The sequence below is a fragment of the Rhodnius prolixus genome, unplaced genomic scaffold (assembly GCF_049639745.1).
Source record: "Rhodnius prolixus isolate KJV_2025 unplaced genomic scaffold, Rpr scaffold_3, whole genome shotgun sequence".
Lineage (NCBI taxonomy): Eukaryota > Metazoa > Arthropoda > Insecta > Hemiptera > Reduviidae > Rhodnius > Rhodnius prolixus.
In genome coordinates this window covers 22,947,614-22,974,347 of record NW_027411603.1, presented here as the reverse complement: position 1 = coordinate 22,974,347, position 26,734 = coordinate 22,947,614, and the positions used below count along the sequence as shown (strand labels likewise).

General features: G+C 32.8%; 1 protein-coding gene and 1 long non-coding RNA gene across 6 annotated transcripts in view; one reads left to right on the top strand and one right to left on the bottom strand.

Annotated features, from left to right (window-relative positions):
- The window catches only part of Abd-B (Homeobox protein abdominal B), a 202,489-nt gene that overhangs the window by 76,817 nt on the left and 98,938 nt on the right, over positions 1-26,734 (bottom strand). The gene's annotated exons all lie outside the window — the stretch shown is intronic.
- Positions 17,731-26,734, top strand: part of LOC141453476 (uncharacterized) — a 52,844-nt gene continuing 43,840 nt past the window's right edge. For both annotated transcript variants that reach the window (XR_012458023.1, XR_012458024.1), the window contains exon 1: positions 17,731-17,882. This is a non-coding gene — a long non-coding RNA (uncharacterized lncRNA). The remainder of the gene's footprint in view (positions 17,883-26,734) is intronic.

Genomic DNA, 26,734 nt, shown 5'->3' with positions numbered 1-26,734 from the left:
TTCTCTTTGTCCCCAAATAGATTATAGGGATTATGTTATAAATTAGTCTATGAAAAGGAGAAGTGGAGTAGCCACTTCTTCAAGGATTGTGGGGGTAAACCCAGCCTAACTAAAATTAGAATGTAAATACTTAAATAAGAGACGTAAAGTCGAGGAAATATAACACTTTAAATTATTTTAAAAAGGCGAAACTCCAACATATAACCTGTAAAGTGTGTTAAGAGATCTCCAATTGTTAACACAAATCAATTATTGGTCTTAAAGGAGTTATTCCTTACCGCCCCTATTTGGAGAAGGCAGAAAAAGCTCCTTTGAGAAGCCAAATTTAGTTGAACTTTCAGGTTACAAACTTTTACAGACACAGATATTTTACTATTAATTGATTGCGATGAAATTCTGTTTATAATATAAATTCAAATAAATTTACCGTTATCATTCAGCGCCTGTTACTGAATTTGAGTTGAATTATTGCTAAGATTTACATTAGAGCACGCAGTTAATCAAAATGGCTTCAGAAATAAATTATTTATAAATTTAATGGCCAAAAAATGTAGTCGTTGAATGGTGTTAATCTTTATTATTTGGAAAATTTATTATAAATATAAAAAGCTATGACTGAACCAATTGCTTTGATATTTGAAGTTAAAATATATTTCAAAAAGTGGAGTTAATCGATTTGTGCAGGCACAATTTAATCCGTAGTTTAATAGTTGGTTTTCATTTTTAGTTTAATTATGCAGAATATTGTTCATGGTTTTTGGCTGCTGATTCATTAAGCAAAAAGAATATTGCCAATTTCAGCAAGTTTTTATTCTTCGCCGAGCTTTAAACCTAGGAGCTAGGTTTACTTCAGAGCTGTGCAACATATTTTACTGTAACAGAATAAATCTTATTAATTTTGAATAATAAATTTGATTTAATTATTTTGATCTATATTTTTTAGTGTCAATGACAATTTTTAAAACATGTTCGTGGGTATGAGCGTGAATGGCAGGAGTGGGGACCTCAACAATGTCGGCACTCCTTTGGTGTGATTTAAAATTCAAAAAAAAGTATAAATAATCTACTCAAAAACTTTTTTTATTCAGTAGCTAGAATTATAATGCGATTATGTTTAAGATCTGGTTTAATATGAGGATTAATTGTACCGTAGTAGAAGTTTATTTGATAAAGTAAGACTGCCATTTTTGTAAATCTTTTCGTATTAGGGATTATTGTTGTATAAAAAATATTATTGAGCAATATTGTAGAAGAGTATGATTTGTGGCCTTGGACCAAAAGTACAGAAATAAATATTTAAAAATGTGGTTGAGATTAGACAGTGTATAGAAATGACAAACATGGTTGCACTGAGTGCGCTGTAACAGTAAGATACAATGGGAGGACTGAATGCGCGCGCAACACATGTAGGTGTCATTTCCCCGCCACCGCCAAAACACTTCAGGAAATCCCCCCTACCATGCTAGCAACTCCACAACACCAGCTCAAACAGATCGAGCTCTTGTACACTTATACAAATCTGTTACTTCTCATATTGAAAATGCAATATGTTTTAAAAAAGTAAGGACCCCCCGCCCTTCTTATAGCTATCTTAATAATATTATGTGTGTTCGGAGGCGGCTATGGAGGCGGTGCTATATGTTCCCTCGGAGACCACGGTCCGACAAACAATCGACCATACCTATTTAATATTACACTATTTTTCTGCCTTTTTTTTTTAAAAAAAAAACTACCACTTTGGTGACGTCACCATAACATTTCGGCAATTCTGACCACGCCTCCTGTTTAGTGCATGACGTCATAGCAACAGCCCACCTCCATTAGATTTTCGGCAATGGAGTTGGCCCACTCATGTGCCAAAATAGTTTTTACAACAATAATATTAAGTTCTCCATGAGTTTTTCTGCAAAAAATTTAAAAAAAAATGTGGTAAATGCATTGTACCCTTCACTAACTGCATTTTTCGTACTACGAAGGGCATTAAATTAAGCAGTTATACCTAAATTATTTTTGGTAAATTAAAAAAAAACTATGCTATAATGAATAACTTCTGAAGAGTTAAGAAATTTTGTATAAAATAAAAAGAAAAATAAAATGCATTCAAATGCATTCCTTACAAGAGGTCAATAACCTCACTTTGTACAAATTTTGGCCATAAAGGACCTCTGAGTTTGTGCCAAAATTTGGAGAAATGGCCCACTCACTTTTCGCAATTTGCTATTTAAAAAAAATCAATTTTATTTAAATAGAAAAACTAAATAAGTGCAGTGTAAGATGCATAACAGTTGCACGTGTATTCAACTTACACGTGTGCACCACCCGAATTGCATTCGATGCATGTAGAACGTCAGAGAATGCACTTTAGTCTACTAGTGTGAAGATATGGACGAGACGAGTGGTAGAGTAAGCAGAGTATGATCTAGGTCTCTGTACTTTGTATCAGGGAAACATGACGTACCAGGAGCACTGCACGTTAGACAACGTGTGTGAGTGTGTGTTAACACAAATAGCAAGGATGCAACCTAACAATCTTTCTAAATAAAGTTAGGCAAAAATCCTACATCTTACTATGGATTAGGAACCTTTCTGTCAATTCGCGCCACGAAATTAACTACTAATTATCCTTAAATTTATCGTTTATAAACAAAAACAAACAAAATTAAATTTATAAAAACAACTGACAGGAAATAGGTTGGCTGACGGCGGTAATCTAAATAGACAGGATGTTAATCGACTGGAAATCTGTGGTAAAACAAAGAAGGTGCTGCAAACAATTAAATAGCAGATTGCCAGTATCAGTGGAGGGGGAATGGCCCGCCAAGATTCGGCAGTTCTCCCACCAGGGCACCGTCCAAGCATCCACAGCCAACTAGAGCCTAGCTTTTGTACTCAACATCACAATCAAATAACCAGCGCCCAATTCAAAATCTGCAAGTGTCTAAAATTATTTTTAATTAATAAATAAACATTTAATTAGGAGCTAACTTTGAATAATTAAAACAAATATTAGATAACCTTTTGAGTAATAAATAAAATATATTATCACAAAACTAACAGAAATAACTTTCGTGAACTTATTTTAATTGAAAAATAAAATGTTTATTAATAAACTAATTGAATATTAAACAATATTATTATAATAATTAATAAATTATTATGAGATATAAAAATAATTTTTTATTGACAGGCAAAATAAAGAAAAATCAGCCGAACATTAACTTTTAAAAAGTTAATATTTGATGCGTTGTTAAGTCATTAATTCAAATTAATAATCTTAATTAAAAATTAATAAATTAGCTGATTACTTAAAAGACTGCATCGTGTGTGGTGACTAGTTTTAAAAAAAAACTTCTTATTAACAACGGTATTTCCGTTTTTATTAGATTCATTCATTCCCTGTTAAGTGAAACGTATTTTCTTTCTGTCACAAATAAAATACAATCAAATGTTAGTGATTAACAAAAAATGTAAGGCGGTGTTCTAATAATTAAATTAAATCGAATATAATCCATAATTAAATCGAAAATCAATTTCCGAACTACATTTTTTTGTAAAATTCTCCGCAGATGTCAAAACTATTAAAATTTGTAACGTTTACTTTTTAACTACTGAAAAACATACATATATCCTCCAAAAATTTAGACTCCTGAAAACAAAAAAAAATTGGGCAGGAGAAAGAGTCATAATTTTGGAAAAGGAGAAGCTGCAGACAAAACAGATGGAAAGAAATCCTAGTCTTAGCTAAATTATAAGTCAGATAATAACAAAGAAATTAAGTCTGCTATAAATTATTTAGCAACGTAACTCGTAATAAACTTAATTTAATAATAGATCACTTAAATCAGCTATTTACTGGCGTCACAATAGTTTAATATGATATTACATGCGAACTTCATAAATAAACCTGTGGCTCCTTGATTAGCCTAATGTTGTAAATTGCTAAAGTATTGACGAACACTGGGGTATCGTGAACGGTAATTATTAATTAAGATCAATTTCAAGATAAATTATTTAGAAAGATCCCTATGGTAAGAAAATAGTGAAAATTAGGAAGACGAAAACTCCTTAACTTTTTCATCTGGTTGGAAAACTGCTCGTTTAAACTGCAATTAAGAAAAACCCAAGGTGGCAATTAGTATAGACCCAACGATAAAGGCTTGAAATTAATTATCCAAGTCAGGCTAAGCAAGTTGATTACCAAAAAGAACGGGATTTGACAGAAATCAAGTTTGTATGTTCCTCGCATGAAAAGTTCCGTGAAGAGTACGGTTAGCGTCAGTTACAGGATTGTGGATTAGAACACGAAGAATGATCCTCAGGAAGACTGGCGTCTTCTTCGAGAAGGCAGGTATCCAGACCTTGGAACTCCACAATTTTGACAATGGTGATTGACTCCTTGGGCATACCATTACCGCCATATTTTACGTAGTGTATTTGTTTCCGGCAGAATGCTTCTGTGCGCTTACTTTTTCTATCATTTAATGACTGATGCCAGTTCCGTGTTGTCTTCATTTGTAATTAATAAATTCTAGCATTTTGTATTGATTGATGATCCCAGTCTTTTTTTGATTCACGAAGTCGGCTTATTATTTAAAGTATTTATTTGTAATATTAACCCTATTTTTTTAATTTTAAGTATGTCGATATGACCGATTTATATTCTGTTACAGCAAACTAATACACAGTGATTTTATCAATAGCAAGTAAAATAAAGCCAATTTGGAAATAAATTACGAATAAAGAAAGAGCCATAGATCGATTTATTTAATTTTAAGGGAATATTAGCTGACTGTTTCATTTTATCTGCTTGTCTGCACATTTTTACTTGAAACTTTAATAATTTTAAGGTATTGAGAAGGATTTATGGCCCGGTGGTGGAGAATGGTACTTATAGATGTAGGAAAAATGCTGAGCTGAGGGAGCTTTTTAAGGAGGCGAACATTGTAAAGAGCATTAAACTGGGAAGACTACGCTGGTTGGGGCACCTCCACAGAATGGACCAAGGTAGAGCACCTCGCATCGCCTATGAAGGGCATCCCGGAGGCAGAAGGCCTAGAGGGAGGCCAAGACTGAGATGGTTGAACAAGGTGGAGGAGGACCTCTCCAAGTTAAATGCGGGAGGATGGAGAAGGAAAGCGAGTGATAGAACGGCTTGGAGTGAATTGTTGAAGGAGGCCAAGGCCCTACAAGGGCTGTAGAGCTATGGAGTAAGTTAATAATTTTAACCTGTTTAAATATTAAGTTAAATTTTTACTTAAAGACGTAAATTTCATAAGCTCTAACCACTCTTCAGAACATTATTTAAGAACCTTCAAAAATCTTCAAATATCCAAGAAACATCTAAAAATTCCTGTTTTATATCTTTGATCTCCTAAAAGTTATTAGATTTTGTTTCCATCTTCTGTATTATTATAAATATATTTAAAACAAAAATAATAAACTTACCTAGATTAAAATGCACTTTACATAAACATTAGAATATTCTCTATGTCGGAGAGTACCGTTGTAGAACCAAGATACGGCGTTTGCTCCGTTAGTTGACAGCCGTTCGGCCGACAGACATAATTGGTTTCGTGTCCGTTTACAAGAATTACAGCCTAAACAGTTGCTCAGGTATTGCCGCTATTACCAACAGCCGGCTCCAACAGCTCTGTTCAATGGAGCATACCAACCAGTTAAAAATCCTAACCTACGTAAACTTTCTAATCTTGGATAAACAAAACGTTATACACGACTTTGGTGATTTTTTGTGCAGCAGTTTTGTAATTCAAAATGAGTATTTTTCATTAAGAACGTATTTTCAGTGGGAAAAAACTTATAGAATATGATTACAGTTGAAAAACCTTCCTGGTTTTTCATTATACTCAATAACTTTCCTTCTTGTAAAGTCTTTTACCACCTTCATGCGATGTTTTGTTATTTTTTTGCATTGTTGATTTCATCAGTCGTAGCAAGATTTCCTGTTTTCTTTCTTCAATATATCATTTATTTTGACGTCATTAAATATAGTACAAAGGGAAGGCGCCACTGAAGCCGAGCGGTTAGAGACGAGACCTACAAAGCTAATATATGTTATTGTGGTACTGGATTCAATTCCTTGTCTAGGTCTTGGATTTTGGTATTAATGATTAATATGAGAATTTCATAGTTAAGTACGTTTCCTAGTCGCCTCCACGACATCTAAATTGGTAGTTGGACGTAAAAGCAGCCTGAAAAAATAGGCATTACTTTATTATTTTTTTTAAGTACAAGGCCAAAACAAAGAATTGAACTCTTTTTTTGCGTTTATTTTGGCTTTAATCAGCACGTTAGCGCTGTAAGTAACAATGATAACAGAGTAACAAATGATATGTTAAGTAACGAGTGGAGAAGTTACCTAAGAGAAGTTAACACTCCCAAATATTAGATGGTTAGTCACTCTCTTCACTGGAGAGGAGATCACGAAGAAAGATTTTGAGCTAGAGGATTTATACGAGATTGCAGGCTGAAGTGGAGTTTTCTGTATTGTATTTTAGCAACTTTGGTGAGAAAAAGAATGTTGAGGTCCGTGTGTACAGTCAGTCATAAAATGGAGCGTGTACAATTGTTCGAAGTATTTTAGATTGAAGAGATTGAATCCTTTGGAGATTGTGGTTGAACCCCACAGCTCTAATTCCATATGCCCAGATGGGTTTCAAAATGGAAATATAAATCAGTCTTTTGTTGTCCAGAGAGAGTTTTGATCTATCGTCTAAAAGTCTTTTAAGTAGTCGATAGCTTCTGTTTAGTTCTGTTACAACAATTCATTGTAGCTTAGAACAGAGGTCGGCAACGCGGCGCCCGCGGGCGCCACTGCGCCCTTCAATAAATTTTAGTGCGCCCTTAAACTATTGTTAATTTAGACAAGAAATTCAAAACGTAAATTTTAAAATTCCTTGAATCTACTGTACGTCAACGGTGACGCGCTTACGCGTTGAACTGAAATGAACTGAGCAATCATGTCAGTAGTAGTCAGTACACAAGAGAGCATAGATCAAGAGAGTTTGTCACAGGTTTATGCCATCCCTATTATGGACTCATCGAAAAGAAAACGTACTTATTATTTCAATGCCGAGTTCCCATATTGCTGATATGATCAGCGCAGTTAATTCTTTCAAATGTAAGTTGGAATTGTTAAAAGCGCATTTGTTGAAAAATTCCTTGTCTCACTTTCAAAATGTCAAACGAATAATTGAAAATTAATTTAAATTTGAGTGTTGATGAATTTGACACTACATCGTACATAAAAACCATTGATACATTAATAATCGAATTTTCGTCGAGATTTCAAGATTTTCTACCGTTAGAATCAGTAATTCCATTTTTCGTCAATCCATTTCCAAAAATTTCAAATTATTTCGATGTTACTGACATTCAGGACTTAGAAATGGAAATAATTAATTTGCAAAATGATATTGTTTTAAGATCACATTATGTTGATAAATCAATTTGGAAATTAGTTACTGAGGAAAGTTTTCCTATTTTGAGAAAATGCGCTCTAAAAATATTTTCATACTGTGGAACTAACTATAATTGTGAAGCCCTTTTTTCAAATATGACATATTTAAAATCTAAATATCGATCACAGCTTACGGATGCACATTTAGATAACTGTTTAAGAGCGGGTAATTCGGTATATGATCGATTATGAAAAAATTGCAGATGATATGGCAACCTAAATATCCCATTAAAATAATTTTATATAAAAAATATGTCATTGCACTTGCCACCATCTTTAATATACTTACAAACATTCTTCTGTATTTATTTAAGATTAATAATAACCTTGTTCTGTAATTAAATTTATAAATTATAAAATTAATAAATGAACATGTTTTATAAATATGAATATTATTTTTATATATTTGTTAGGTCAAAAAATAGTTGGCGTCCGCCATGAATTTTTAATTTAGTATTTAACTCTTTACATTAAAAAGGTTGCCGACCTCTGGCTTAGAAGGCCGCTGCTATAACCGCTCGGCAACTATGGTATCTGAGTTCTTTGAAAGAACTTGAGTTTCTAAATTGAAGAAAAATTTTTTCGACGAAATACAATTACTTTCTCTGTAATTCGTATTAGAAAATAGCTCTAAATGCATTTAAAACAAACCTTATAGTTGGTTATTCTTCTTCTGAAGCTCTGCTATCTACTCAGCTAGTAATGTTTTTTTAAAAAAAATTAATGTGGGCGAAATGACCAGTTTCTAAATCTAAGTTTTATTTTATAATCTGCCATCTGTTTTCATTAAGCTAGGGACTGAGCTAGCTCCCTAATTATGACGTTTCTTTCTTTAGAAAAGTTTAAACTTTATTATATCCAATAAAAGATAATTATGAAACTTACATAGACTCAAATTAAAAGCGAACTGTTTATGGAAAAATGTAAATTAAAGAAAATGAATAATTTATTAAGTTATTCTAATGTATGTAGAATTTAGATGAAGAAGATGGAAGCTAAAAAAAATGTAGAAACAGCATCCTGAGAGGGGAAGAGTGGAGATATAATGGATTAGATAATAAAAGAAACCGAAGGGGAAAGATAGAAATGATTCCACACTAAACAGGGTAAGATGTTTAGCAATCCGAGAGGACCAGTTTGACAGCAGCGGGCCCAGTAAACAGACCAGAATCAAGTGATTCGTATTCATCGAGTTTTTGTTTTTATTTCTGTGGATGTCAGCGACATTCTTCCCCTTCTGTCCACATTATGGCGTCCTCCAATGCAGCTCTGACATTGGCTTCTACGTCCACTTTCTTGGGATATTAAGCCAGCATTCCTTATTATCCTTTATTTTATTTTTATTTTTTTTACCTTTTCACAAACTCTGGGTCTTCACTTAATTATGTCTGCATATGTGAACAATTTATACTAACAGGTTACTAAACTCCTTTAGAATTAAAAAAGAAAAATAACTAGAATGTTGGCTACAAAATTTTATTTTCTAACTTTTCCAGACGATTGTAAATTTTGGAAACGTCCATTAGTAAAAAAAAAAAATATCTACTGCTCGCTTTATACATTGATTATTCTTTTATTTGATTTGTATTTTAACATTTACTATTCATAATGTACGAGGTGTGGCTATTAAATAACGAGACTGATGCTGCTACAGAAGAACTTTGTTATGCATGCGCGAAATCCTAACGACCGACAGCTGTGCAGCGTAAAGCCTTCTCTTTCGATTGCAGCGTCTCAAGGAAGCATTGTTTGACCTATTTCTTTATAGTATTATCTTCTGATCTTCTAATTTACTCACAGACTTCAACCTTAAGATATGCAGACGGCATAGCTCTCCTTTTTTTTCACATTCAGACTCAATTCAGTCAGCTTATAACAGAATTTAAATTACTTAGAATAATGGTGCTGAATATGGGAAATGAAAGTTAACGCCAAAATAGCAAAATATATACTTCACTCATGGGCGTACGATTTTATCCCAATACTATGATCCCTTGTTTGGTATCTCGTGCTATACGAGGTGTGGCTATTAAATAACGAGACTGATACTACTACAGAAGAACTATGCATGCGCCAAATCTTAACGACCGACAGCTGTGCAGCGTAAAGTCTTCTCTTTCGATTGCAGCGTCTGACGTGTTTGTAGTGAAATCTGTCTGCCCTGAACCGTCGTTTGTGTAAGAGGTATTAGTATCGTTTTGCCGAAAACATGATACTACACCTGTAGTGGAGCAACGAATTGTCGTGAAATTTCACATCAAAACTTGGTAAAACCGCTACTGAAACTTATCTTTTATTAAAAGAAATTTATGACGATGAATGTTTATCACGTGCGTGAGTTTTTGAGTGGTTCAAGCGTTTCCAAGATGGCCGAGAAGACGTCGGAGATGATGACCGCTCGGATCGCCCTTCCACGTCCAAAACGGATGAAAATATCGATTATAATTAATCAACATCACTACTGTGAGTTGCTTGCTCAACTCCGTGCAAGAGTAAGCAAAAAAACGACCCGATTTGTGGAAGAACAAGTCATGCAACGCGCCGGCTCACACTGCATTGTCTGTCAAGACGTTTTTAGCCAAGTACAACATTCCAGTTTTAGGGCCATCCGCCTTATTCGCCTGACCTGGCCCCATATGACTTTTATCTGTTCCCCAAAGTCAAATCTGTATTAAAAGGAATACGATTTCAGTCTGTTGAAACTGTGAAAGAAAAAGCGGCGCGCGTCATGCAGGAGCTGACAGAAAAAGATTTCCAATACGGTTTCGAACAATGGTAAATTCGCATGGAGCGTTGTAGGGATAGGGGAGAGGTGTATATTGAAGGTGATAATAACTAAATATGTATAAATTTAAAATAAAATGTTTTATAGCAATAGTCTCGTTATTTAATAGCCACACCTCGTATTATAATCTGCTGTTGGTTCGTGAAATATGCTTGAAAACATATAAAGAGCTATCTTGCAGTGGAGGAATTCCTTTTAAACTATAGATTATACGTTGAAGTTGTTCTTTTAAGGGAGATTGGTAGCGAGGATATCGACGATGTCTGGGTGGATTGGTTGGCATTGTGAAGAAGCAGATTTGGAAGGAGATTTTAAAGAGATTTTTTTTAAATTAAATTTTTAAGTTTGCCACATCAGAACGGGATGCTAGTAAATCTTCTGAGAACTATTGACTGGAAGAATTGTAAACAATAGGAGCTGGAATTAGTCTTGCACTGAGCGGGACGGTAACAAAAATGAACTGAAAAACTTAACATCAAACTGATTAAATTTACCACTAGTGATGGATGAAATTTCGAAACATGCTTGGCTAAGACTGTTGAAAAAGACAATAAGGAAAGAGATTGCAATCATGCAGGATTTTTTTGTTTTATTTTGAATTTTCGATCGAAGGTTTCCCCAAAACTTCGAAAAAATGTTTTATTTTTGGAAAAAAATTGGTCTGCTTGTGTGAGCAACCATTTACTTTTATCATCATTTCCCATTTTACTTACGTCCAAATCAGCCGACCAAAAAAACACTGGTTGATTCGATCTTTAAGTATTTAATTGATAAAGTTTCTATTTTTTACTTTCTATTAAACATTTTTTGAAACAATATTGCCATAAATTTGATTAGTTAAAATAGTACAATTTTTTTTGTCCATCAACTATTTTGAAGTGTAACACTTAAAAACTAGGTCAGAATAGTTTCGGTCTAGTTATAAGAAATAGTTTGTTTGACTAGGTAATATTCATAAATATCCAGAGCAATAGAATGGTACCACATTTCCATGTCATCCGAGTTGTGAGCACAAAAAAAAGACACAAAAAAAAAAACAAAAAGGCAAAGGTGAAAGCTGTTAAGGAAGTTGAACAACAACCTTCCAGGCACTCTTTGTAGATTAGAAGATGCAACAAAAAATATTACCAAGTTTCGAAAGTCGATGGTACAATTGAAGACTTTCCTGTGTACCTGCTTCACAAGTCCTGGTTGCATCTAGTTGGTCTGCTGAGCTTGATGAGAAATGTTGGTCAGGACTTCATTAAAAATTGGTAAGTAACAACCGTACTTAGTCCAGCTATTTCTACTTCTTTTTGGATCAGGCATATAATGTTTGTAATAATCTGATTATTTTGTGTAATAGGTCATATTTTGGAGCACATTTTTTGATTTTGTATTTTCTCCGAAAATATCAGTAGTAAGAGCCTATTGGTACGAAAAATTGAGGTCTATTGTGGTCTTAAGTTGAGAAATAAATGGTCTTAACTTGTTCCTATTCTAACCTGTTCATCAAATTAAAAAAACTAATGTTAATTAATTAGAGAATCGCAGAAATTTCATATTTAATTTCTGATTTCTGGTACCTACCACCAGCCTATTAGGTAGCAAACTTTATTTGTTGGATGCCAATTACAGTAAAAATTACTTTGATATAGTTTCCAATGCAATCGACAAAAAGCTACTCGATAATTTGTATTTATACCAGGATTGCCACTTTACTTTTCATTCTTTTAAGATAATAGCAGTTCTTGATCAATAGTTAATAAGATATTATTCTGAGGACAACTTAATTTTTTTTAAAAAAGTATATTAAAAGAATGCGGGTTTAAAAAATTAAAAAAACGAGGCTCTTTAATTACTAATCTTGTGCCTCCAGTTAGCCATGACCCAGCAAGCTCTCCCTAAAGTATAAATTACTGAAAAAGAGTTTTTTTTTTTTTTTGTATTACGTCACACAGATTTTTAACATTCTTTAAGATTTAGCTCATTTTTGTGTGTGTTTTATTGTACAAATTTTGTATTAAGTTAGATTTTTTATAGAGACAAAAGTTAATTAAAATTGGTCAGCAAATTTCGCATCTACTTGAGTGCTATCTTTTAATGTACATACATCAATTCCTGCTTCAAAGAGGTCAAGTTCCTGACGTTTCGACAAAATGGAACCATTTTTTTTGGCGGAAAAATCTAGAAGTAATAAAAACCATAAAAATGGAGTAATACACTTTGAAGACGTCATTCAATGATCTTTTTAACGAGGGCATTTCCTTCATAAATTTTACCACAAACTGTTAATTTTAATTTGTTAATAATTTTTAGATTCTTAATATTTTTAATTACTTTTACTAGAATTTGTGCGTTATCGTTCGCTGAACCATTCTTAAAGTGAAATCACCCAGTTAATTATTTCAAATAAACATTTAATTCCAAAATTTAGCACGAACATAATTAATTCTTTTTCAGAATCGTAAATCACATTTTTATCACAATTCAAGTTGTATTATCATTATTAGTGCCAAACTTTTGAACTAAAGGCTAAGTTATCTTTAAACCTTTCAGTTATTTTAAGCCTATAATTTTCTTTTTTGTATTCTGAATCTAAAACGTGTTCACTTTCATGATTCAAAACTAAGAAACAATCTACAGTTAATCTTGTGGTAAATAAAAGAAAGTTAAAAGTCAGATTTAAATTATTTAATCAAGACCAAAGTTAATTTGTTAATCGATCTGAATATGGTGAAAAATCTATATATATAAAAATGAATGTGTGTCTGTTTGTTTGTACTCGATAGATTCAAAAATCATACATCCAATCGCCGTGAAAATTTGGGAAATTATTAGGTATATCCCCGGGAAGGTTTTTGCAAAGTTTTTTTAAAATCAGAGTTGGGGCTCTAGGTGCTCCCGAACAAATATCCCAAAAATATCAAAATAACATTTAATTAGTAATATTTGTTAAAAGTGTAACCATGAAAACCATGAAAAACAGTTTTTTTGCAATTATTAATACGAGATTAAATTATACCGAAGATGGTGGAAAATCCATTAAACTAAAAGTACTCAACAATACTATTGACGTTGATAATCGTTGGGTAGTACCATATTCTCCATTACTACTAAAAACGTATAACGCACACATAAATGTTGGGTACTGCAATTCAGTGAAAGCTAGAAAATATATTTGCAAATATGTGAACAAAGGAAGCGATATGGCAGTGTTTGGAGTGGAAAATACAACTGCATCTAACGATGAAGTCACCCAATATCAACTGGGACGCTTCATAACTAGCAATGAGGCTGTATGGCGTATTACCTGAATATCATTTTCCATTCATGAACGATATTCAACGGTTGTTCATTTAGCAGTACATCTTGAAAATGGACAGCGTGTGTATTTTACATCAGAAAATGTACGTGCAAGAGCAATGTCACCACCGCCAACAACATTAACTGAATTTTTCACATTATGTAGAAATGCTACCTTTGCAAGGACACTACTGTACTCTGAAGTAGGGATAATTTTATTGTTAATTTTCATTTCGATGTATTGTATACATTTGGTCATTAATAAATTATGTTTGAGGTATCAAAACTGCCTTTTTGTTCAAACACAGCAACGTGTGAACGGGTACAGCTAGTAATTTATAAACTAAATTATGTTAAACTTAAACGTAATCTTTTTTGAGAAATGTTGCACTGCCGTAAAGATGAGCAAGCCCCTAGGTCGAAAGTTTGCGAAAAATAAATGAAAAATAAGACAGATTGGCAATGATTTCTCTGCTTTGGATGAATCGGCCACAAAAAAAAAAAAAAAAAAATTGAATAGTACTCTAAAAATGTGAAGAGATTAGCTATGCGATTAGCGTATTGGATTCCCACGCGGAGGTCCCGGGATCGAATCCAGCTGCTGACCCTTAGATTTTCTCTTCCTAGGAGCTACTTACAGCTCACTGTCCAGTGATTGACAGTCTTGTCTGTAACGAAAGAACACTGTCCGGAGGTCGGCAGTGCACTGAAAAAAGCTCCGGACGCCAATAACCTTAGATGTTGACGCGTCTTAAATAAAAAAAAAAAGAAAAAGTAGTTCTCTAATTCTATCAATTGGAAATACTTTTACGCAATTTTGCTAAAAATACCTCATAAAAAAAATGTTGATCGAGTTACCATAGCATTTAAGGATAACGTAAACTATTGAATTTATAGTGCTAGTTGATTGATTGATAACTATTGTGGGAATCCCAGAAAAATCAATCCTTCTTAGAAATGTCAGTTTTTTTAAAAATTGCGCATCGGTACATAATTCTTGTTGAAATATTTATATAAAGGACCTTGAGTATGCAACATTATGCACAGCTATTTGCAGCTAGTAAGATACCTTTTGTTTCTAATTAACAGAAAAAAAACAACTGTATACTAAGTGCATTGCGACCATGTTTTTGAAGAGTTTCAAGAGGATAACAAAAAAAACTAACTAAATTATTCAGGGACACATCTCAATGATTATTTTGAATAGATTTGTAGATACATTATTTACTTTGTATTTTATTGTTCCTTTTCCTAAGTACTGAGTCGCTGAGACCTTGACAGAGAATGGTTGAGTTTCGTAACATCTGTAAACTTAGTGTATAAGTGTGACGGCCATTTGTGCAGTAAGAGACCCTCGGTTGAATAAAAGAATCTGATTACTTAGACCAAACATGTCAAACAAAGATGCAGCATCACGCTTCATCATTGACATCAATTCCATAAATAGATATTCCCACTTCTTGATAGAAAGGTATACTTCCCCAATCAAACAGTTTAATTTTTTCTTTGTAGATAATTTTTATAGACACCTTCAATAAAAATTGTATGCAGGCATGAATTGGAGGTATACAGTTACAGTCATACTTTTTATATTCTTCTAATTCTAGATGTCTCCCCGTATGAATGCAGAGTTACTTGGACCAAGCTGCCATTTCTTTCGTTCCTTAGCATCGCTTTTGCTTAGTCCTCATGTTGCCCTAATTTCTAATGTCTGGCGGCGCAAACTAATTCTTGGCCTTCTTCTTAGGTTGCCAATTAAAAGCCAGCTTTGGCCGCCCCATTCATAGTAAATGTTCTAACCAAAACAGTCCTCTCTTTCAATTCAATTCAAGCTAAACTTGAAGAGGTTTCGAACCTCTAGTGTGAATTCTATCCTTTCTGTAATTTGAACACTTTCCGCTTAGAGAAAATAATTGACGAAACCTGAATTGAAATTTGTACAAAAACCTGTCTCGAAATATTTGAAAACAACCTGCAACAGTTTTTACAATCAGAACTGACCTAGAACTGAATAGCAGAAATATCTACTCTATGTTCTGTAAAGAGAAGTAGATCCATTCTTAGAGATGGTGAACTGGAAATAAAAATAATTTTCCAGAAACAAAGTTAGAAGAATTTGCAAGAATGAAGTAATAATGGATATGTCCACGTTATGTGGTAGAAAGGAAACGAATGTTTGACGACTTACACTGCTATTTAGATGCACCATTTCGCTACGAAGACATAATATTCTCCACCAACATCTATGTGCTTAAATCTGTAGCAGAGCTAGCAATGAAATATGAATGTATTTAAAAGTTATAGAATGAATGGAAGAAAATGATTAGAGAAGGATTACGTGATTTTAATTTCGGTTAAGCTATAAGGATGGCAGGAATATAGAGTACTGATCCATCCATTAGTTGTAAGGTTTATGTAAATAGTTGTATATAGTAGAGGGATGAATGTGTGAAGCGAATGTATTTATAAGTAAGAATGGAGAGTGAGTGATATTCTAGTGATAAGCACCAGTGGTGGCGAACCTATGACCCGCGAGTCAGACACTGACCCGCACAAGCTTTTTTGCTGACCCACAATTGCTAGGCAACCATTTGTTTATTTACGCGGGTTGATTTAGATTTTCTAATTGTGTGGATAATTTAAATGCTATCTATAACCTTTAGTTTGATCATTACAGTTTTTTAAAACGCAAATGACGACAAATGCTTTTGTAGTATTTGAAATAAAGCAAAAGTGTTTACAAAATATCAAATAAAATGTATATTTTACTCATATTTTGTTTGTTAAAAAAAATCGACAACCCAAAGCAAATAACCATATTTAGATTTTTCTACAGATAAAACACACTTTTGTTCAGTTATGTTTATAAAAAGAGACTTCCATAGCACTTGTTTCGTCCCCGTTTTACCCGTTAAGTCAACTGAATTTTAAAGATGTATAGTTTTGAAAATATTCAGTTTAAAATTTTTAAACTTAACTCTTGTGCAAATGGGCATTAGTGACCCAAGAGATAGTACTAAAAAAAAAAAAAATGAACAAAATTTGACCCACGTCTCAAAAAGGTTCGCCTCCCTGATCTAGACGATGCTGGCTGTATACATAGACGATGCTGACTGTATGGCGAAAGCCAATGCCAAAAAAAAAAATAATTGGGGTTTATCCCGTAATGAAATCATCAAACCTTGAGGTGAAGACAATTGGCTTCTAATGATGTTCTAATGAGGGAAATGAGTGAGATGAGGGTCATAAGAGATAAGTAATCAAAACTTACAAAGTTTTCTAAACTAGCAACAGACTTTAAAAAAACCTATCTACTAAATGAAGGACAGATAGTGTATGAAAGATGATTGACACAACAAAGCAATGGTAGTGTGTTTAGTGATAATTTGTAAGGCAACCAATTAAATGCCTCTCTTCTACAATCCTTACCTCAAAGGATTGTAGGACAATTTAAGACAGCGGACAGCATTCCCGGCGCTATTGTTTCCTACGTTTTCCCTAAAATTGGTTGTTTCTCCCAATTTCGTTAACCTATTGCTTTAATTGTTCATGTTATTAATGACGAAGAAGAGAATAAGCCCCAAAAAACCTTCCTTCTAAATACCTTCGTAACTGTAATCTGTTTTCGGATGGTTAAGCTTTAATAACAAAAATAATGTGCATCAGTTTCTGTACAAATCAATTTACTTTCCATACTTTTAAGAACAACTTTCTGAAACAGTTGCTTGATTCCAGCAAATGCTTTAAAATCAAGAATGTGCAAATTACTGATAAAACAAAGAAATGAAAAGGAAAACTTAAAAAATTTTATAATCCATAAATCTCGAAAATCTATTTTATGATTTTTTTCTCTTTTTGGAATGCAATAAGTATCATTCGATATCATTTGTATGAGCCAACAAAATAGTAGCAGGCAAGTTAGTCACTGATGGTGCTTGTAAGTTTTTAAACACCAACAAATCAAATTTAATGGACGTAATAAATAAAATAAAGACATAAAAAGGCACTTAAAAAGTAAGATTATACTAGTATTTGGTACTTATTAAGTGATAATAACAAACTGAGGTAGTCAGTATGAAATCTGTTCTGTGGTGAGCCTGTATACCCTATCTATTTATTACAGGTGTTTTTTTTCTCTCTCACTTTTTGGGGAGCGATAGGGGAGGAATTTGCTTTTAGTATTGTGATTACAAATTCATCGCTTTTTTTGGCGGGAAATTATGGATTATTCTTATCTTTTGAATAAAATGAAGTGAAGAATGGAAAGAACTATTTTGTGATCAAGATGCTTGTCTCTTCTGAAGATTCCGACGAAGGAAGATTCGAGAATCATTGGTAATACTTTCTTTCTTTTTCTAAATTATTCAAAAATAAAAATTATACCATGGTGATGCTAGATCGATACTTCCCTAAATCGATTAGAATCGACAAGCTAAAGGGACGAATTTTGTTCCAGTAACTCTTGGCGACATATTGCTTTCTAATGGAAGTCGTACAAAATTAGGGCGCCACTCCAGCATAATGGTTTTAGATTATGGGGCAGCGCTAATCGCCTAATAATCGATGCGCCAAAAAAAAAATTAAATTCGATAAAATTTGGCTACTTTAAAGTTATCCCAAATGGAAATTTACGACTGAACATATTCTTATCAATATTTAGAGATTTAAGTAACCGATCGGAGATGAATTCGTAAAATACCTTCATTTATTGCCGGATGTTTACCATAGAGTATTCAATTAGGTACACATTTGATTTCTTAGATCTTTGAAAGGATATTCTCAATAAGTAAGTTCGCCAATAACTACTTAAATATAATAAATACATTGCCAATTAATAGTTAAAGTAATGTAAAGTAGTGAAAAATACATATTTGTTTTTTTGTATTTCAAAAAAATGGGATTCAATCCCTAAAGTCAAAAATCCTTAGAACGCCTCCTCCCCTAATTATGTATCAAACATAACAATCTGCCAGGAGCTCCATATTTCTTTTATTGAAGTTATATGTTCAAAGAATGTTACGATAAACTCCGCCAATCGTTGTCCACAAATCACAATCACTCAGTCGTCGCTCTTTTTTCCGCGGACGCTTTGATAATCGGATAATCGTCTACAACGGATGTAGCCTTGCGATCTTTTGACTAAATGTTGGATTATCACCTCCAGATTTTGTTTTTTAAAACGTTCTTCGGCTGATTTACAATTCTATTCTAAATCCCACCTGGACTGCACGGTATTGAACTGTGGAGTTCAACTAAACACTCTAATCTTCATAGAATTCAATCTCTTCAGTCTAAAATTCTCCTCACTATCGTTATCGCTCCATTTTACGTTTCAAATCTAACCATCCACACAGTCCTGGAAATACCGTTTGTAGGTCCAGGTTGCACGAACACGCTATAAAAGTTTTCATCAAAACTTGCACTCTCATTCCAATCCTCTTGTCCGCCATTTATCATCTCATCACCATCCAGATCATCCTCCCAGACGATTAAAATGCCAGTGGCCTCGCGATTTTCTCTCTTCTGAGGAGAGTAGCTAATCCTGGGAGACGACTTAGGGAGTGTTATCACTGGGTAACTTCTCCCCTCAGAGTTTGTAGTGGTGTCAGTTATTGTCATTGTTCTGGTTCTTATAGTGCATCTAGCGCTGGTGTAACTTAACAAATAAATTTAAAAAAAAAACCGTTCTGTTTTTTATTTTTATTTTTTGCATTGTTTTGTACTTTCAAGAAATTGGCTGGGGAAAATAAAAATTACGTAGAAAATAAATCAAATCTAAGGACCAATTTTTTTAAATCGTTTGTTTAGTTGTACAATCATTTAAAATACTGTTGATAAACCCGTTAATTTGTTTATATTCAAATCAACTAACCGTTCTTATCTATTTATACTGAACTCCAATCTTGTACAATCATTTAAAATACTGTTGATAAACCCGTCAATTTGTTTATATTCAAATCAACTAACCGTTCTTATCTATTTATACTGAACTCCAATCTTGTACAATCAATTAAAATACTGTTGATAAACCCGTTAATTTGTTTATATTCAAATCAACTAACCGTTCTTATCTATTTATACTGAACTCCAATCTTGTACAATCATTTAAAATACTGTTGATAAACCCGTTAATTTGTTTATATTCAAATCAACTAACCGTTCTTATCTATTTATACTGAACTCCAATCTTGTACAATCATTTAAAATACTGTTGATAAACCCGTTAATTTGTTTATATTCAAATCAACTAACCGTTCTTATCTATTTATACTGAACTCCAATCTTGCAATTTCTAATATTCCTAGTAAATCTAAAGTTTCAATTCAGCATTTATCGCTTGAAACTATTTATTTGAAAATTTATTTTATTTTTATTTATTTTTTTAATTAAATAATCCCAAAAAATCTGCAAATAAATATTTATTTTCTATGATTTTCTTTAAATTTACAAATATTTGTCCAGGGAGTTGTGCAATAAATCGCTTCATCACTTTGCAGAAAAATGTTGAAAAGACCGCTGAGATTCATAAATAAACATGTCACAGTGCAATATATATTCAGATTACAGAGAAAGTACACTAAAATGTAAAAGCGTCGGCAAAAGTTAGAAAACTTTCGGCTCATTATATATCTAGATAATAATTTCCTACTCTTTTATTTCTACTACCTGAGCTCCATCACCTGAGGCACAAGTTGGCCAAAACTAGCGGAGATTAGTTTGAAGCGAGAGAGTAATTGAAGCAAGAAAGTAAAGTATATGAGGAGAAGTTAGGCTGAAAGCGATGGCAGTGCCGAACGGGTAAGAGCTTGGAAAGATCGACTGGGTAAGGGGAGAGGGAATTATTAGACCACCCATGTTGTGTAAAACCGGTTTTAGCCAATTAGGATATAGCTAGCAGTGTCAGCAAGGCGAGGCTATGTAGCGATAGCCCCGGCTATCATAATTCTTCCATTTTCTCTGCATAAACTAATTATGTATCTTAAATAATGTATCTAAAATTTTAATAAATAAAAGTGATATAATTTCTAATAAATTTATGTTTCCTTCTTCCTTTACCAGCTATACTTAGAATTGGAATAGTATTATAACAATGAACTAGGGCAGGTGTTGGTCCAATGGTCAAGAGAGTGTCTTTGTAAGCTGGAGATCCCTAGATCGAATACCGCGTGTCACTACTTTTTATTTGTTAGAAAAAATTTATTCCAGCTACTCCTGCGGCAGCTAATTGAAAAAGATGTTCAGATTTCTCTTGATTAAACAAAATCAATAATGATTCTCTTTTTCTATTAATATTTCAAACGTGTTAAACTAAGAACTCTATTAATAAAAGTATCATCCGAACCAATGGTACATTGAGAGTAAAACACAAAACATAGTTACTGAACTCTGTACGAATGTATTATATTAATATCGATTATTTAACCCGCCATAGCATGCTTGTTTTCTTGCATTTTGTCCCTTTGGAATCATCATTCATTTTCAGAGATTGGTCCATTAGAATTGGACTAGCACTTATAAAATTACTCCCGTACAGATAATCGTTAAAGTTATATTTTAGAAAAGTTTATTTGTATAAACTTCTTTTTTATGTTCATTTTCGTTGGATTCAGCGTATCAGAGAGATATGTTAAGCCAAGCTGGTTTTGTTTTTCCCCACCAAATGGAAATGGAATATTTTAGAGATAAGGGGTCTTGAATATGGCTCGTGCATTAGGGTTGAGGAGGCATTACGTTTTTAAGGAAGTAGAGGAAACACAAGAATGGATTAGCTCCGAAATTGAACGTCTATGAAGGTCTTTTTTTTTTTGTGGGAGAGTTAAATTGGAGGGATAGTAAAGGATGAAGAACCTTAGTTTGGTAGGATTGAATTCTCTGAATGTTTAAGGGGTTTCGCGGAGCCCACATTTAGGCTACTGAACTCAGCAGTTAACTAACTAACAGAACCAACAGTTGTCCATAACGCCTATTTAATTCTAATCTATACAGACTCAAACCGGGGTTTCAGACATGTTCATTGTCTAAATTCAGTCTCAGTAAATTAAATTCGGATATATTTTTTAAAAAAATAAGATTAAACAAAGTAACTTGACAGAATAGTATTTTTAGTATTGGCATCTTAACTTCATCGATTACCTGACTAACTGAACGTACTGGTCACTTTGAATCGGAAACAGGTTTCCAATATAAAATTAAAATACAAAAAAGTCTAAAGTATTTTTGGCGAGTTCCACTTAACATAGATGCCATATTACCACAGCTTCTACAACTGTTTACGGTAATAACCCAGGGAAGTTAAATCCTTAAATGAATTTTTCAATTAATTTCTTGACTACATTTGATAAGATCGTATGAATGCCTCGAAGACTAGTTTCCTATTCGAAATGTAAATTCCATTCACGCTTCTAAACAAGAACCAGTCATTATCATGAAGAAAGTAGGAAATACCTAATGCAGAATATGAGGCGATGGAATTTTGCTTACAGGTTAATTAACGAAGACTTACCAAAATTAGTCAATGAAGAATGGGTATTATTATTGGCCAAGTTTTATTATTATTAGCCATAATTTATTAATTAATTAATTTTTGTAATTAATTAAAAAGATCCTATATTAACAAATAAAGCATTTCTTTTAAGGTAAATCCATTACCCTAAATCTTTATTACATAAGTTAAAAGTTTAAATGAAGAGTAAATTCGAATTAACATTTTATCTGAATTAATAACCATTATTTGCAGGCTAAATTTAGCCGTTGCTCACTTGATTTTAACCTTAATTTTATTTTTTCCAAACTAATTTTAAAGAACTGGTGAGAACGACTTAATCACAAATCACTTACTTTAAATAATACTTCCGAATGTTCATTGTAAGCTATTATTAAGTCTTATAGAGGTACTTATCCGGGTGTGAATTCGTTTTTGGGAACTATTGACGATCGTAACCTTTTTCTAATCGTAAAGTTATTTTTTTTAAAACTAATTTTTAGTTAGTTTATAAGTATAATTTTTATTTGTTCTCAGGGTATTACCCTATACCAGGGGTCGGCAACCCGCGGCTCGCGAGCCGCATGCGGCTCTTTTATCCAAATTTTGTGGCTCCTCAGCCTGTCCAAAATATATTGTATATTTTAATTTTATTCAAAACTGAAAATTTCATTTATTAAAGTAAAGATATTTTTCAAAAAGAATTTTAAATGCTATAGGTTAGAAACAGGGTAGAATTATATTAAAAGACAGTACGTAATATATCGGACTGCCGCCATTTTCATTCAAATACAGGTTTAGTTATTATTTATTCGTTTATTTACTTTGCAATATGTGAAAATAAATATATAAAACATTTAAATGTTATTGAATATCGTAAAATAATAATTTGTGAATGATCTACAGAGTTTGTTTACACTATCATCCTTACGGCTCTTGGTAAGATTTATTAAAATTATTTAAGGAAGAATGGCTCTCTACTTAAAATAGGTTGCCGACCCCTGCCCTATACAAATGAAGTATTGGTACAAAATTAAATATAAACAAACATAACATAAAATAATTGAAAACTAAAAATGTATTGTTTCTTGTATAAAAGATAACTAAACTAATAATAAAATAAAAGAAAAAATATAGAAAATAAATGACGAACGAAGAATAACAAACTGCTCTTTAATTTTCAATATTAATAATAAATTTTCTAATTTTTAATGCGGATACCTCGTAGTAATAAAAGTTATTAAATTTAGCGAGACTGTCAATAATTAAAAAATTAAGTAAATTTGCCTCGTTATCGTGCTCAACTTTAATAAATTCTGCTAAATATTCGTTCCTGGCCGATCTAAATGATGGGCATACTAACAGAAAATGATATAAAGTGTCTGGGGCACCTAAATTACAGCAAATTCAGTGATTATCCACATTGAATCTGAAAAGACTGCGTTTATAGATCGCACAACAATTATCAGGATGCCCTAGCCTCAGTTGACTTACAATCCTTTGCTTTAAAATACTACCTCTATATTCTAAATAACATTCTCTTTTACCCAAGTTACTGGCTTTCCTATATAAAGTACGAAAACTTAATTATTTTTAGTTAGTTTAAACTGGACAGTATTGCAGTTCTTGTTTTTGCTGCAGTTTCAAGTCAACAATTAGGTTAAGACCCTCTGATTAACAGAAAATAAAAGTAAAAAAGAACGAACTCAAAACCCCTAAATATGTAATTTGCTTTTTCATGCGTAATATTGCATTTTAGAGGCTATTCATTAGCATTTTTTCTTTCATAATCTTTGCCAAAAGAGCGAAAGTACAAAAAAAGCTGTTGTAATGGAATGAATTAAAATTAACTAAATAATTTTAAAATGCTTTCCTAAGAACTGAATTGCGTGCAACACGATATCTGCGATAACATCGGCTACAAAAAATTAGAAAACTAAAAAAAAATCAGTTAGTTAAAAGGAAAGCTTAAAGAACACGATCATTTGACAGAACTTGATATTTATAAAACTCCGGATAAATAAATTTAAGTTGAATTGCATTTTTATTTGTTGTTATTAAAAGATAAATTAAATTTGTGAACAATTTAATGAAAAGATAGGAATCTGGATTAAATAGGAATTTTTAGATTAATTTTTTTAAATAAAAATATATTGATTCGCTTTTTTAAAAGCTGTTAAATTAGTAATATAATTGAAACGATTGCTATACTTCCCCTTAACAAGTGTAAGAGCTGATCGCCGCTTTAATGTTACGTAGGGGAGCCCTAACCCTATCATCCTACCAAATTTTATCAAAATCGGGCCAAGATTTACAGAGTAATTACGAGTAGTAATAAAAATTTTGGAGGGGGCCTTACATAAAGGGGGCTAACTCCTCTCCCATTCGATGTACAGCGTAGAAACCCCCAAAAGGCAAATCTACATAAAATTCCGAATCGAATGACACCTCATTCATGAAAATCGGTTCGCGCGTTTAGGCGCTACGTTGTTTACAAAAAAGGTAACAAGAAGAAGAAGAAGAAGAAGAAGAAGAAGATTTTTTGAAAAAGCCGTTTTTGCTCATTTTTGGCAACTTTTTTCTCAAAACCTATTAGATCTGGGTTGTTGCAAAAAAAATTACAGTTATAAAGGAGGGTTTGCCCTTTATTTTAAAGAAAATTTGGGAATTTTATCTTTTGTAGAAAAAGAGAAAAAAATTGTCAAAGTTGGGTGTTTTTCAACTTTACGCTTTTTCGTGCAGTTTTTGACGATCAACCCTTATACAACTGTCCTACCGGACAGTTTTAATGTAGAGTTTAAAAGAATCCATACAGTTATTTGGTGGCACCATTTTTTGGGCGATTGAATAAAGGCAGTCTGAAATCATCTTTAGTTCAATTTAGACCCTCCTGAAATTATGGAAAACACCTTAACCGGTTTTTTATGAGTAAAACTCATATAAATCGGAACTGTTTTACTTTTAAAGAAGGTACTCCTTCCACTTATAAAAATTTTATTGCTAGCGGCGAAACTTAGAATCTATCGATAGTTAGTAAGGCTGGTTGTGTACACTAGTAAATCTCAAGCGATGTTCAGAGAAAATTAATGATAATAATAAAATAACGATGGAAATCTAGGAAAGGATGGTGTTACGGTCCTGTATTTATGAACAGAGAATGGAGGAATTCGCTTTAATCAAAAATTAAACTGGTCAATACAGGATGCGAAGTTCGAAGTTCGTCTCTTGTATAAAGATTGCTGCGATTGACTTGGTTAAGTGGAGCGAATGTCTCTTAACAGGTTCTCTAAAAAGGGCGATGTACAGATAATCCAGATAACTTGAGTTTAAAAATTTGAAACAATAAAAGAATGTAAAGCTTTTGCATTTTTATTTTTGAGTAAATTTATGTCATTTTAGAGAATTTTAGAGAGAGGGGAAAAAAAGAATGCAACTTAGCGAAAGAGAAAAAAACAAAACTGCATTATATTTGCAGCAAACATAAATAGCAATGTTTAAAACTGTTGTAAAACTGTATGTGATGTGAGTATACAGAGGAGATACCTCGCACTTACGGGACTTATATGCACCTACTCCTGTGCATGTGCAACGTGGTTTAGATTGGACTCAAAAGCCATACTTTACATACTATCTTCCTGCCATGCGCTGTCACATCAACACACGTCGTACATTTTACTTATTTTATATGCCACCATTTTAAATTCACTGTCTTTCTAGTTTTTTATTTTATAAACTGCCCTCATGTGGAGATGGTACCTGTTTCAAGGCAAAAAAAAATCAGGATCTCAATATTTGTATTTTATTCTTCGTACAATTCATATTTACATAGTTATGAACGTTTTCGAGTTGGGTTGGCTATAATTCTAAAATATATATGGTCTCCTTTAAACAAGGAAAAATTCTACCTTCGTGTAACTTGGTACTTGCTTCTACAAGACCTGAGTACCTCGGTGATTTTATTAATTTTACACAAACAATAGTTGGTACAAGCGTTTATTATTATTATTTTATTTATGGATGTTAGGTTAAAGAAAATGGATGAAGAAAAGTAATAATTCTAAAAGAAAAACACAAAATATGGTTGGATCTAAGAAGAATTACCTCAGCTAATTTCAACTGACAAGAAGCTTAAATAAACAGATATCTGTTACCTTCTATTTATTCTGTCTCTTGAGATTTACTGGACAGATTCTGGATCCAGGTTGGAATGCCAGAATAGTAAGTGAACGTGTCCAGAGTTGTGTGGTAGTGGGTGAGAAATGTACTTCCACGTTATGGTAGCAAATGTGGTAAAGTGCAATTTCGTTTGATTGCTATGGGTTAACTATCCATCTATACCACCCAAAAAAAAACAACTGCAATTAAGTTTACCGAAAAAAGGGTGTTGTTATTAAGCAAGTAAGTTGCTTGTTATTCACTAAGTTAACAATCCAAGTTGAAGGAACGACGGGGATCCAGTAACCAAACCACTTAGCCCAATCTTTTCCCTTATTTTAACTAATTGATTGGTTATTTAATTAAAATCAACAAAATTGAAGGGTTAGCTTATACTAGATACTAACTACTAGATCCTGGGTCAGAATGCCCTTAGATTTATCTATTCCTAGAAGCTTATAGCTCACTCTAAGTAGAGAACACTGTCCTGAGGCCTATAGAGCAATGGAAAAAGAGCCAAACGCCAATGATCCCATATTTTGACGCGCCT